General features: G+C 33.5%; 1 non-coding gene across 1 annotated transcript; it reads right to left on the bottom strand.

Annotated features, from left to right (window-relative positions):
- Nucleotides 1–10,894: 10,894 nt before the first annotated feature.
- Nucleotides 10,895–10,978, bottom strand: Trnal-uaa (transfer RNA leucine (anticodon UAA)). The gene has a single exon. It is a non-coding gene; the product is annotated as a tRNA-Leu (tRNA).
- Nucleotides 10,979–14,077: the final 3,099 nt, after the last annotated feature.

The raw sequence follows: 14,077 nt of genomic DNA, 5'->3' as shown, positions 1-14,077 counted from the left end.
CAATTACAAGCTTTTGTGAGTGCAAAAACTTTAGAAGAAAACAAAAAGTTTTTAATTAAAAGTTTTAGTAAAAATCCTACAAAATACGGGGACAAAATATTTGTGCAACTGGAAGATTGCAGGACAATACTACCCGAGCGCTTTACTGAAAAATTCGACGATTCAGTAATCGACGATCTGAACAGAAAAATTGCCAACGGCTGGAAGTTGCATTTCGTCAACAAAGGACCGATCGGTCAAACAGTCAATATAGAATTCATTGAAGGATGAAAATAATGAAAAATAAGAAATATAATCTAAATATCGTTAAAACTTTGCATCGGAGATTAGATTTACATTTGGAACGTATTCGTTCCATAAAAGAAGCAATTAAGTTGTATGAAATAAGAAAAGGACTTAATAATCTTAAGCTGTAGAATTAATGATTTTAATAAATTATAATTAATCACTTACTGTGTTTTATTTCACCATCCTCGTACAAAATATTATTTTATGGTGAATCGTCATGAATAAAAGACGTGTGTGCTTCGATAATATACCTGTTATTTTCTTAATAAATGATAAAGAAAACCGAATTAATACTTGGTTATATGATGTTAGAAGATTTCAAATGAATGTGGAACGTTTCGAAATACAAATAAAACCGTTAATCGAAAAAATGATGGAGAAGAAGCGAAAATTTAGAGAAACAATCGAAAAGTTAGATTCACAATTGAAAATTATTCAACAAAGAAAATCAGTTAAATAACTTCTTCGAAAATTGGAATAATTCAAATTATATTATTATATTGTAATAAATATTGTTTATTTCGTTTGGTGTGTTATTTTCACCAGTCCCATATAAAATTATTTAATTGCGATTAACCGTCACGAATAAAAGCCGTGTTTCTTCTGACAAAATTCCGTTTAAAATGGTCACTTAGGTTATTCATAACAGACAAAAAAATTATTTGTTTTGGGTCGAAAATAGGCCCAGACTACATAAACTTTTACCCAAACGACAAATAATAAACCGAACCACGCCCGTAATAATTTAAAATAAAATTTCAGCTGTCCGAAGCAAGTTTCTGTTGATTTAAGCTTATTTGCACTCGGAATCTTGTACATTACAAATAATTACGGATCAATCTAACGTAAAAATAATGATGCGAAACACGTCCGTAATTATTAGAATAAAATATCAAATGTCGGAAGGCGAGAGTGTGTTGTTTAAAATTAAAAAATGTCACTTACATCGTCGAAAACAGACAGTAAAATTATCCGTTCTTTCTCGAAAACATGCATACACACACATATCACAAAAACCACCATTTAGTGTCCACAACAAAGCAAGAAAACCACTTATTTTCCGATATAATTACGAATATTTTCACCTTAAAATTTGTAAACCGAAACGCGTCGTCGTCCGTCATTATAACAATATTCTTTCGCATCAGCAGATTCCTTCGGAACCACACGTTATTTTCTCATTAGACAGGGACGTATTCGGAAATATTTAAAAATAAGGAATTATCGCTTCAGGGTGCCATACAGCAGAAAGTTTGTTCACAAAAAAAGAAAAACGCATCTCTATAAACTAATGACACAATTTGTGTAAAAATAAATGAGGGTAAGGGGTGTAATAATTGTTTAAATATAAAAAAAATGTTTAACTCGAAAACGGTAAGAGATAGGAGGTTCGTGCAAAGAACAAAAAAGTTTCTAAAATACGAAACACATGCACCTGTCTTGACGGTTTTTAGTTTGAGTTTAGCATTTCGGAGAAAAGGGCAAAAGTTTGTGGTGACCAAACGGAATTAGTTAAAAATTTGTTTTTTGTGTCAAATTATTTTCGGATGAATAATCGATAGGTCCATATAATTAAATATGTGAAAATTTGAGTTTGGGGCGCAACAATTTTTGTCAAAAAAGGTTGTCAAAATTCGAAAAAAAGTTTTCCTTGAGCAGTAGGAAAGTAAATTAGAAGTTTTGGTGAAAAAAAAAATTTAAAAAATTCAAAGAATCCAAAGAAAAATTAAAACAAAAAAAATCTCAAAAAAAAAATCCAAATTTAGAAAAGTTTGTTTTTTCACAAAAACAAATGCATATTCATGAAGTACTATCTAATCGTGTGTAAAAATGATCATGACTCATAGGTGTATCTACCGTTTAAATAGAAAAAATTTTTGTTACTCGAAAATGGTAAGAGATAGGAGGTTCGTGTATAGGGCAGAAAAGATTGACAAAAACAAATAATATCGACAGCCGTCAACGGTTTTTCGCTAACTTTTGATATGACTGTGAAAAGGGCAAAAGTTTGTGGCGCCCAAACGGTAAAACTTAAAAAATAGATTTTTGTACCAAAATATTTCCGAATGAACGGTCTATAGGTCTACGTAGCAAAAAAAGTATTTTCATCTACCGTTTAGTAGTAATAACGAAAAAACCTTATAGCTCCTAAGGGGTAAGAGGTAGCATGTCGGTACAAGGGAACGGAAAAAAGATAAAAAAATTAAGACACACGTTGAGCAAAAAAAATTTCGAAAAAAGTTGAAATTGAGGGAGAAAAGGGCAAAAGTTTCTAGTGCCCAAACGGTAAGAGATACGGTATCGGTTGTATACATCAAAACCTTCTTATGGAACGAACGGATAAGTTTGCTCAAAAAAATCGATTCTGTCCACGTCAACCTTGATACAGGAGCCATTTTTAGTTTTTTCAAGGTCGCTACGTAAAAATTTTTTCAGGTCGAAAAAAAGACCATCGAAAAAGGATTCGAATAAGCCCAACATGCAAAAAAAAAAAAAAAGCGAAATAGGTTATTGTCTTTATATTTATTGTCACATGACTACTACCATCACCACTAAGTACACTAAGACATTAAAGAAAAAATTTCAAGTTTCAAAAACCAACAAAAAAACATCAAAAACCATCAAAAAGCACTATTAAAAAAAGAGATATATGTATATATTTGCTGCTTCCACTACTTCTATCACTACAACAATTTGCTACCACTACAACAATTTGCTACCACTACAACACTAAACACTACTATATATACTATACCCTATACACTATACACTATACACTATATACACTATTCACTGTACAAAATTAATCCTATTTAATAAGTTTTTTACTTCTTCAGCACTGCTTTCACAATTTTTCAAGTTTTTGTTGAGATCATAGAGTTCTTTTTTGGCTTCCGCAAGAAGTCTTTGATAATCACACACTTTTTTCTCATATTGTTTGACGTGTTTTTCACACCTCGTCTTTTTTTTCAGGAGGTCGAACCTTTTCTTTTTATGGGTTCGTTCGGCCTCCCGACACTTCGAACGGAAAGACGCCAGAAGTTCCGGTGCCGTGGATGGCGACTGGAACTCATCCTCGCTGTCCACAGTTCGAGGTGTCGGGGGTGGTGTCCGGCGGATCGGTTGCTCTTCCTCCTCTTCCTGCTGTTGCTGCTGATGGTGCACTGATGGGGAGCGTACATCAGCATCAGGAACAGGAAGAGTTGCATTCGTCTCTTGTTGTTGTTGTTGCTGTTGCTCCTCAGGGGTTGCCTGCATGTTCTCACACAACGCCCTCAATAACTTCATGTTCTTTCCACCATTTTCCTCTTCGCCATCGAACATAGATGGCGTCAAGTCGATATCGAGAGGAGACGGCTGCTGGTAGGAACATGAGGGCTGTGGAGAACTGGGCTCTGGAGATCTTAATCGACTCATCTCCTCCTCCGAGAGCTCAGAGATAAGTCTCATAGGGGGTGGTGGTGATGATGGACGGCAATTATTACTATTGGGTGGCTACAAAATATATAAACATTACTTAGTTATTATTAAAAAGAGAAAAAGCAATCGCAATAATAATGCAAATATATAATAGATAAAAATAAAAAAAAAAACCTACCTGAATGACGATATTTTCCAGAATATTAATTTTTGGTTTTTTTAAACTCAGGGAAAATTTCATTTTTATTGCAGGGACACTGTACACACACACACACACAAAGAGAGAGAATAAAAATAACTAATGACAATTATAAGTAACTACTCTAAATATATAGGAAAAATAATGCAGAATATACAAAAAAATAAACAATGTAGAGGGGTTAAATGCCGAATCAGCAGTTTTTCATGTCCATATATGGACATTTTAAAGATTGATCCAAATCAGAGAAATGCAATTCAGCAATTTTTGAAGACGTGCTTTTCTCGGAAATTAAGAGTTCAAGGTTATGAAAAAACCTATTTCTGTGAGAAATGCAATTCGGCAATTCCATAAACACGTGCTCTTCACGGAACTTAAGAGTTCAAGGTCATGAAAAAACTATTTCCGTGAGAACTGCAATTCAGCAATCCAAGCCTCACTGTGATGAAGCACATGTATATAAGACGTATTGGTGTTCTATAAATTTATCAGTTCAGTTCACACATCAGATATGTTTCCACTGAAAGAGAGTCTTTTGGTTTCTCGCGATCTTGATATAGATTCATTGAATGAAGAGAAACGTTGTATCATTCAAGCAATCGAAAGTTTGTTACGACAAAAATTTCCATTGTGCAGAAAATTCATGGCTGGTGGATGTGCCGCATTTCTATTGAACCGAACCTCTTCATATACGGACATTGATATTTATATAGAAAAAAATGAAAATATAGAAGAATGGGCTAAGGATAACTGCCAAGCTAACCGAATCTCTATTTACGTTTATCAATCCAAATGGCCTTGCTGTTATTTGAATTTTGAAGGTTTTCTATTTAACCTTATTTTTATTGAACCTCGTCCTCAAATTTCCTTGGAAGCCAGAATACTAAGAATTCTCAAATCTTTCGATTTAACGATATGCAAAGTGGCAATGTATTTTTCAAGTGGAGTAAATCCAGTACTTGTTGAATGGAAATTAACAGATGTGAATTTCGACAATGTTGAAAAAAAAGATCGCATCACCAAATATAAGAAAAGAATTGCGAAAAAGGAAGTACGATTTGAACCAAACAATTTAGCTATGTCAGCATATACTGTAGTGGTAGATCACGATGATTCCTGTGTTGCTGCTAATAATTTGAAAAATATTAAATAATTTATTGTTGTGTTAAATCGTAGTGCTGATGCTGTTAGAAAAAAAAAATTATAGAATATATGTGAAATAAAACTAATAAATGTAAATAATTGTTTTATTGAATCCGTACATTCATACATTTTCAAACATTTGTTGGATTATTGGGTTTGCTACAATGAGTGAAACATATTAACACTAAATAAAGTAACACACAAAATATAATATCTTCCAAGATAATTGGTGGATAGTATCTGCTCGAAAGTACAGAACTGTTTCCATCCAATGAAAATACGTTCGACATCGTAGTACTTGCTTCAACGACACTATCAATTGAACTAAAACGCTCTAACTTCGAACAATTTTATTTGTAACAGTTATATAGAAATCGTAGACATAAATGTCCACAATTAATAGTTTTAAAAGTCTGTAAAGCTTGATGATTATATACTATATTACAGGAACCGTTGCTCTGTAAATATTTGATCAGTTCAAGAGGTGGCCTCAAATCTCCATAACTATCGAAGTATATAGCTTCATTTCGAGTTTTTTTATAAGCTGTCCAATGTGTTCCAGAACCTTCCTTATTGTCTAGATTTAATATACCACACTCATTAAGGTGCACTTTATTTGGAAGCGAATCTTTCATAAAAACTCCTCTGAAGCGAGGAATTTTCAAACGCTTTACATATTTGCAAATGTCGATGTTGGTGAGAGCATGTTTTGGAAGATTTATCGGGAGTTCTTTTGAAATTTTGATGGGGCTAAAAAAAGACCATATCCTCTTTTATATGGTTTCAAATATAATCCACTCCCTGACTTTCCTACAGCTATCGACTCCATTTTCTGATTGTGTCTTTGGTTTTCTTTCAACTGTTCTTTAGCTGATTTAGCATCGTTAACAGCTTTTGCAACGGCTGCTGCACCACCACCTAAAGATCCCAGAGCGCCTAAAGCGGCAAATATTGGTAGTAGAGGTAAAAATCCACCACTTTTCGGTATGGGTATTATACGTCTGTGACGAAGAGGTCTCACTCTCTTTTTTCCTTTTGATGATTTTACTGCTCTCATGGCCACTTTTACAGCATCCTTCATATTCTTAAATTTCTTATTTTTTAAAGCAAGCCTGGCGGATTTTCTTAAAACGTTAAAATTCAAGGCCTTTCCACGTCTAATAGTTTTTTTTTTGATTCGACAACCCATACCAAGTTTTATTTTAGCTTTCATAGCAGCCGCAACACCTAAAGCAGCAGCTTTTTCCCCGAAAGATGCGTCCGAAGAACGTAGTCTAAGTTTTGCTTTATCTAATAGAACTTTATCGGCTTTATGTCGATTTTCCAAATCTTTATGTTCACTGTAAGCTATATCGTGAAATTTGCAAGCTTCGTCTAATTGATTTCGACCTTTATCTCCTCTTGCTAATCGTTTTTCTAATTTAGTTCCTGGTCCACAAAAGTTATAACCCGGAATATGAAGTTCAAACGGTAATTTATTAATAACCGAATTTACGATCCCACGTCCACAATATGTTTTTCTGTAGGTCTCACTACGACGACTGTTCCTTGTTCGCTTCGTAATCTTCATTTATACTCAAACTTTCGTATCAGCTAAAATACTAATGGAATCGTAGAAAAATTTAGTATTTATACCCCTCCACATGTCGGTTTCTTAATTAGATGTCGAAATGCGTTTGATCCCTCAAAACCTTAAATTGCCGATAAGCAATAACGATATCAAAATTAACAGTGAGAATAAAAGACACGGAGATCTTTTACCATCGACAGTAAGATGTATAATTGTCGGACCGTCTAATTGCGGAAAAACTAATGTTATGATAGGTTTAATCGAACATCCAAATGGTTTAAGATTTGAAAATGTCTACGTGTATTCTAAATCTCTTTTCCAACCAAAATATCAATATTTGGAAAATCTTCTAAAACCTATTAAAGGTATAAATTTTTATAGTTTTAACAATTTCGACAATAACAACATACCACCAGCGCACAAAGCTAAAACTAATTCTGTCTTCATTTTTGACGACGTGGCATGTGACAAGCAAAATTTAATGAAAGAATATTTTAGCATGGGACGACACAGAAATATAGATTGTTTTTATTTATGTCAAACATACACATGTATTCCTAAACATCTAATAAGAGACAACGCAAATTTTATTATTTTATTTAAGCAAGATAATTTAAACTTGCGTCATATTTATGATGATCATATCGGTACTGATATCACATTTGATAAATTTAAAGAAATCTGTTCATTTTGCTGGCAAAATAGTTATGAATTTTTAGTAGTCGATAAAGAGAACGAAATTCGTAGTGGTAGGTTTAGAAAAGGATTTGATAATTTCATTGACCCATTTCCATAATTTCAGTCTATTAAAGTATCTTAAACCGTCAACATGCCAGTTCCTGTAAAATATAAATGTCCAAAATGTGGAGGTGAAACAGATACCCCTAACTTACCCTGTATATATTGCTATTATAAAGATCATATAAGAGATCATTACAAAACAAAACATGTGCATCTATACTATTGAAATATGAAAAAAAAAAAAAACTAGTCTTTTTTATAGAATGTTTGTGAAATGTTGCATACGTATATAAGCCTTTAATTCAAATAGATTAATTCAGTTTATTTGTATTTTCGAAAGTCTTAGGAGACATGGATTCGAAAATATCAGATGTGCTTGATTTAAAAAAGAAATTGATTAAGAAAAGAAAAGATTTACAAAGAAAATTAGAACTAATTAAAGCAACTCAAAGAAATGAAGAAAAAAAGTATGAACCCCTTACCAAACATTTGGAAACATTAATTGAGAGAAGAAGTGAATCTGCAATAAAAAGTAATCAAGATGTGAAAACAAAAAATGCATCGAACATTGAGCACAGTACACCAACAAAGCGAAAGTTGGAAAATACAATTCTATCTCCTGTTCGTGCCAAAAAAACTATCAATAATACACCAATGCAAGAAGAAATTTTCACACCAAGACAAAAAAGAATTGCTACAAAAGTTACTAACCTTGTGAAAAGAATCGATACAATCAAAAACGAAAAAGAACAAGGAATGAGTCCGATTAGTTCAAAATATGATATTCTGTCACAGGGAGATTTCGAGGAATCAATAAATAAAACAGATGCACAGAACAATGTGTTCGAATACATTCCCGAAAAAGACAATGATAATTACAACTTCGATGAAGTTCTTGAAAAATCTGTTCAATTAAGTAAAAATTATATTAAAAACATCGTTGATACAGATGTTTACAACGAATATTTAAATGATTTTGATGAATTACCGAGAAAATATATTGACGAAATGCATCACGATACAGAAAGTAAATTTGATCACAGAACAGGCGTAAGACATGACACGTTCTCAGAGAAATTTTACATTGGTTCGAAGGAGGTACAATTTGTAGGTCCAGATATAAAAATAGATAATGAGATATTTATAGGGACGCCTGGAATTTATGAACTCATTTTTAAAAAGAAGCCTATTCATTTTACTGTGGAAGACAAAGAAATATACAAAAAGATTCTAGAAAAAACTAATGCATATCGAAGAAATTTCGATGAAAATGATCGAATATTGGGTACAAGTTCTATGAAATACAAAAATATTATAGGACCATTGTTCTCAACTCTCACGAAGTATAAAAAGCCGAAGAAAGGTGGTCAAGTATTGTTTAAAGAAGTAAACGCAAATAAAGTTGATTATGTGTATTGGGAAGATCCAAATGAATTAGTTGAAAGACTGAAGTTGTTAGTCGCTTCCCAGACAGCAGGCCACTCAGGTCACCAAAACGAAATCGTTTCTATAATAGAAGAACTACGCGAAGCTAAAATTATTGCTTAATATGACTCTGGATAAATTCGGACGTCATTTGCTGAAACATACTAAACTTTCAGATTCAGTTGACGATGCTATGATTACTATTTCGAACTATATGTTCTATAATCTAATATTTCACTTCGAATCAGCTAAAACCATCGAAAACACGTACATATTAAAGTCTAAAGAAACTCACTACACGTTTCCTTTAGAAATTGGTTCAATTGCAAAATTAAATATTACTAGCAATGAAATAAATATTTGTGTAAATAACAAAATATTTAATAGAGAAGAAATGGAAGGACTTTCATTACGTAACGGTGACCGTATCTCGTTCAAATATGCCTTCAATAAAACAGAAAATGTACCGGATTTGTTCGCTGAAATGATAATAAAATGCCCTGTGAATTTTGAAGAATCATTAGTTACGTCCGAGAAAGCATATTATAAACACAAGAGCAATAAAAATGAAGCGCAAGAAGGTGTATGAACCAACTCCCATTAAAAGAGATATTGTTGCAGAACTGCACAAACCTGTAAGAATTAATTTTACACGACGTAAGGTGATAATTAAGGGTATTAACGAAACATTACAAGCAGATTTAGTGGAAATGATACCGTATGCTAAGACAAATAGAGGATACAAATATATACTTATTGTTATTGACTGTTTCTCAAAATATGTGTGGGCTGTTCCAGTAAAATCGAAAGATTCTCAACAAATAACGACTGCAATGGAAACAATTTTATCCAAGATCGTATGGTTACCCAAAAATTTACAAACAGATCAAGGAAAAGAATTCTATAATGTAAAGTTTCAAAATCTTATGAAAAAATACAAAATTAATCATTACAGTGTTTACAGTTTAAAAAAGGCCTCAATCGTTGAAAGAGTAAATCGCACATTGAAAAATTTAATGTGGAAAGAATTTAGTTTGCAAGGAAATTATAAATGGTTAGATTTATTGCCAAATGTAGTACATCAATATAATAATTCTTATCATCGTACTATAAAAATGAAACCCTCACAAGTTAACAAAAGTAATGAGAAAGCTATTCTAAAAGCTGCTTATACTCGCATTAAAATAGTTAGCAATAAACAAAAATTTACAGTTGGTGACAACGTAAGAATAAGTAAATATCGTGGAATCTTTGATAAGGGATACACACCCAATTGGTCAAATGAAATTTTCGTAATAAGGAAAATTAATCTCACTAATCCCATCACATATTTTTTGAAAGATGAAAAGGGTGAAAACATTTTAGGTGGCTTCTATGAAATGGAACTACTAAAAGTTAAGCATCCAGGTGTGTATCTCGTTGAAAAAGTTTTAAAAAAGAAAGGCAACCAACTGTATGTCAAGTGGTTAGGATTTAATAGCACCCACAATAGTTGGATTGATAGAAAAACAATTGCATAGTCGCTTCCTTCTCAGTCAGTCGAAATAATTGACAAGATGAAGTTGGTTGTAGTTGACGTACAAGGTTTTACTCTGCAAGAATTCATTGTAAAAGAACTTACGATATACGATGGAATTAACACAATACATGAAACATTCAAATCCACCAAACAATTCAACGAACTCGATGAAAAAACCAAGAAACAAGCCAGATATCTAGAACGTTACCATCACATGTTGAGATTTAATGACGGCTCCAAGGATCAGATATTTGCAAAAGAAATTTTGCTCAAATACATCAAGGAACATGGAGTGGAGGTCTTATATGTAAAAGGAAAATGTAAAGAAAATTATCTCATGGAAACGCTAGGAAAAGACTGCCCCAAAGTTGTGAACCTCGAAACAATTGAAGACTGTGTGAAATTGCCTAAAGAAATCCCATCATGTGATAATCATATATCTAACAATAAAAAATGTTACTGTTCTTTAAATAATGCTAAGTGTCTATACAATTGGTTGTATGAAATATTTCCTCAATAAATGACGTAATATTAAATTGTGTTTCATTTAAACGCAAAACAAAACTGTAGAACTGCATACAAAAAAAACTGTCAGGTGTGGGATTCGAACCCACGCTCTCTTTCGAGAATCAGAGCTTAAATCTGACGCCTTAAACCGCTCGGCCAACCTGACTACGGACATAGAGTCAGATAGATCGAGCACAAGGCGATGACAAAGCAAGGTCAACGCCGAGGTCAGTCACGTTCATACACAAACAGTCAATTGTCGACCAAAAAGATCAATGACCGCTCGATCAAAAGTTGTGGGGCTCCTAGCTCGGGTTGACCTCATTTGACCTGAGCCAGCAGCCCCACTATATAACTACTAGAATAGGAAAAGGAGACGTTTAGGTCAATTTTATGCATTCTGGCGTTCGTAGATACAAGAAAACTGTTAAAATTCTTCAGAAACGTCACTTTTGAAGTGTTTTCTTGTACTTTTAAGCCAATCAGATATCCTACGGGCTCGGAAAGTGCAACGAAACCATCAAATTTTAGCTAGAAACTGTATTTTTGTCGATTTTTATTGAATTTGAACTATATTTCAACGTTTTTTGATGGTTCTGAGCCACCAAACACACTTAAAGCATGCAGAATCGACTCAGAATAGGAAAAGGAGACGTTTAGGTCAATTTTATGCATTCTGGCGTTCGTAGATACAAGAAAACTGTTAAAATTCTTCAGAAACGTCACTTTTGAAGTGTTTTCTTGTACTTTTAAGCCAATCAGATACCCTACGGGCTCGGAAAGTGCAACGAAACCATCAAATTTTAGCTAGAAACTGTATTTTTGTCGATTTTTATTGAATTTGAACTATATTTCAACGTTTTTTGATGGTTCTGAGCCACCAAACACACTTAAAGCATGCAGAATCGACTCAGAATAGGAAAAGGAGACGTTTAGGTCAATTTTATGCATTCTGGCGTTCGTAGATACAAGAAAACTGTTAAAATTCTTCAGAAACGTCACTTTTGAAGTGTTTTCTTGTACTTTTAAGCCAATCAGATACCCTACGGGCTCGGAAAGTGCAACGAAACCATCAAATTTTAGCTAGAAACTGTATTTTTGTCGATTTTTATTGAATTTGAACTATATTTCAACGTTTTTTGATGGTTCTGAGCCACCAAACACACTTAAAGCATGCAGAATCGACTCAGAATAGGAAAAGGAGACGTTTAGGTCAATTTTATGCATTCTGGCGTTCGTAGATACAAGAAAACTGTTAAAATTCTTCAGAAACGTCACTTTTGAAGTGTTTTCTTGTACTTTTAAGCCAATCAGATACCCTACGGGCTCGGAAAGTGCAACGAAACCATCAAATTTTAGCTAGAAACTGTATTTTTGTCGATTTTTATTGAATTTGAACTATATTTCAACGTTTTTTGATGGTTCTGAGCCACCAAACACACTTAAAGCATGCAGAATCGACTCAGAATAGGAAAAGGAGACGTTTAGGTCAATTTTATGCATTCTGGCGTTCGCAGATACAAGAAAACTGTTAAAATTCTTCAGAAACGTCACTTTTGAAGTGTTTTCTTGTACTTTTAAGCCAATCAGATACCCTACGGGCTCGGAAAGTGCAACGAAACCATCAAATTTTAGCTAGAAACTGTATATTTGTCGATTTTTATTGAATTTGAACTATATTTCAACGTTTTTTGATGGTTCTGAGCCACCAAACACACTTAAAGCATGCAGAATCGACTCAGAATAGGAAAAGGAGACGTTTAGGTCAATTTTATGCATTCTGGCGTTCGTAGATACAAGAAAACTGTTAAAATTCTTCAGAAACGTCACTTTTGAAGTGTTTTCTTGTACTTTTAAGCCAATCAGATACCCTACGGGCTCGGAAAGTGCAACGAAATCATCAAATTTTAGCTAGAAACTGTATTTTTGTCGATTTTTATTGAATTTGAACTATATTTCAACGTTTTTTGATGGTTCTGAGCCACCAAACACACTTAAAGCATGCAGAATCGACTCAGAATAGGAAAAGGAGACGTTTAGGTCAATTTTATGCATTCTGGCGTTCGTAGATACAAGAAAACTGTAAAAATTCTTCAGAAACGTCACTTTTGAAGTGTTTTCTTGTACTTTTAAGCCAATCAGATACCCTACGGGCTCGGAAAGTGCAACGAAACCATCAAATTTTAGCTAGAAACTGTATTTTTGTCGATTTTTATTGAATTTAAACTATATTTCAACGTTTTTTGATGGTTCTGAGCCACCAAACACACTTAACGCATGCAGAATCGACTCAGAATAGGAAAAGGAGACGTTTAGGTCAATTTTATGCATTCTGGCGTTCGTAGATACAAGAAAACTGTAAAAATTCTTCAGAAACGTCACTTTTGAAGTGTGTTCTTGTACTTTTAAGCCAATCAGATACCCTACGGGCTCGGAAAGTGCAACGAAACCATCAAATTTTAGCTAGAAACTGTATTTTTGTCGATTTTTATTGAATTTGAACTATATTTCAACGTTTTTTGATGGTTCTGAGCCACCAAACACACTTAAAGCATGCAGAATCGACTCAGAATAGGAAAAGGAGACGTTTAGGTCAATTTTATGCATTCTGGCGTTCGTAGATACAAGAAAACTGTTAAAATTCTTCAGAAACGTCACTTTTGAAGTGTTTTCTTGTACTTTTAAGCCAATCAGATACCCTACGGACTCGGAAAGTGCAACGAAACCATCAAATTTTAGCTAGAAACTGTATTTTTGTCGATTTTTATTGAATTTGAACTATATTTCAACGTTTTTTGATGGTTCTGAGCCACCAAACACACTTAAAGCATGCAGAATCGACTCAGAATAGGAAAAGGAGACGTTTAGGTCAATTTTATGCATTCTGGCGTTCGTAGATACAAGAAAACTGTTAAAATTCTTCAGAAACGTCACTTTTGAAGTGTTTTCTTGTACTTTTAAGCCAATCAGATATCCTACGGGCTCGGAAAGTGCAACGAAACCATCAAATTTTAGCTAGAAACTGTATTTTTGTCGATTTTTATTGAATTTGACCTATATTTCAACGTTTTTTGATGGTTCTGAGCCACCAAACACACTTAAAGCATGCAGAATCGACTCAGAATAGGAAAAGGAGACGTTTAGGTCAATTTTATGCATTCTGGCGTTCGTAGATACAAGAAAACTGTTAAAATTCTTCAGAAACGTCACTTTTGAAGTGTTTTCTTGTACTTTTAAGCCAATCAGATACCCTACGGGCTCGGAA

This window comes from Zophobas morio, unplaced genomic scaffold (genome assembly GCF_036711695.1).
Source record: "Zophobas morio isolate AGI-343-1 ecotype UQ-CSIRO unplaced genomic scaffold, CSIRO_AGI_Zmor_V1 ptg000317l, whole genome shotgun sequence".
NCBI classification, from domain to species: Eukaryota; Metazoa; Arthropoda; class Insecta; order Coleoptera; family Tenebrionidae; genus Zophobas; species Zophobas morio.
This window is presented reverse-complemented; position numbering and strand designations above follow the sequence as displayed.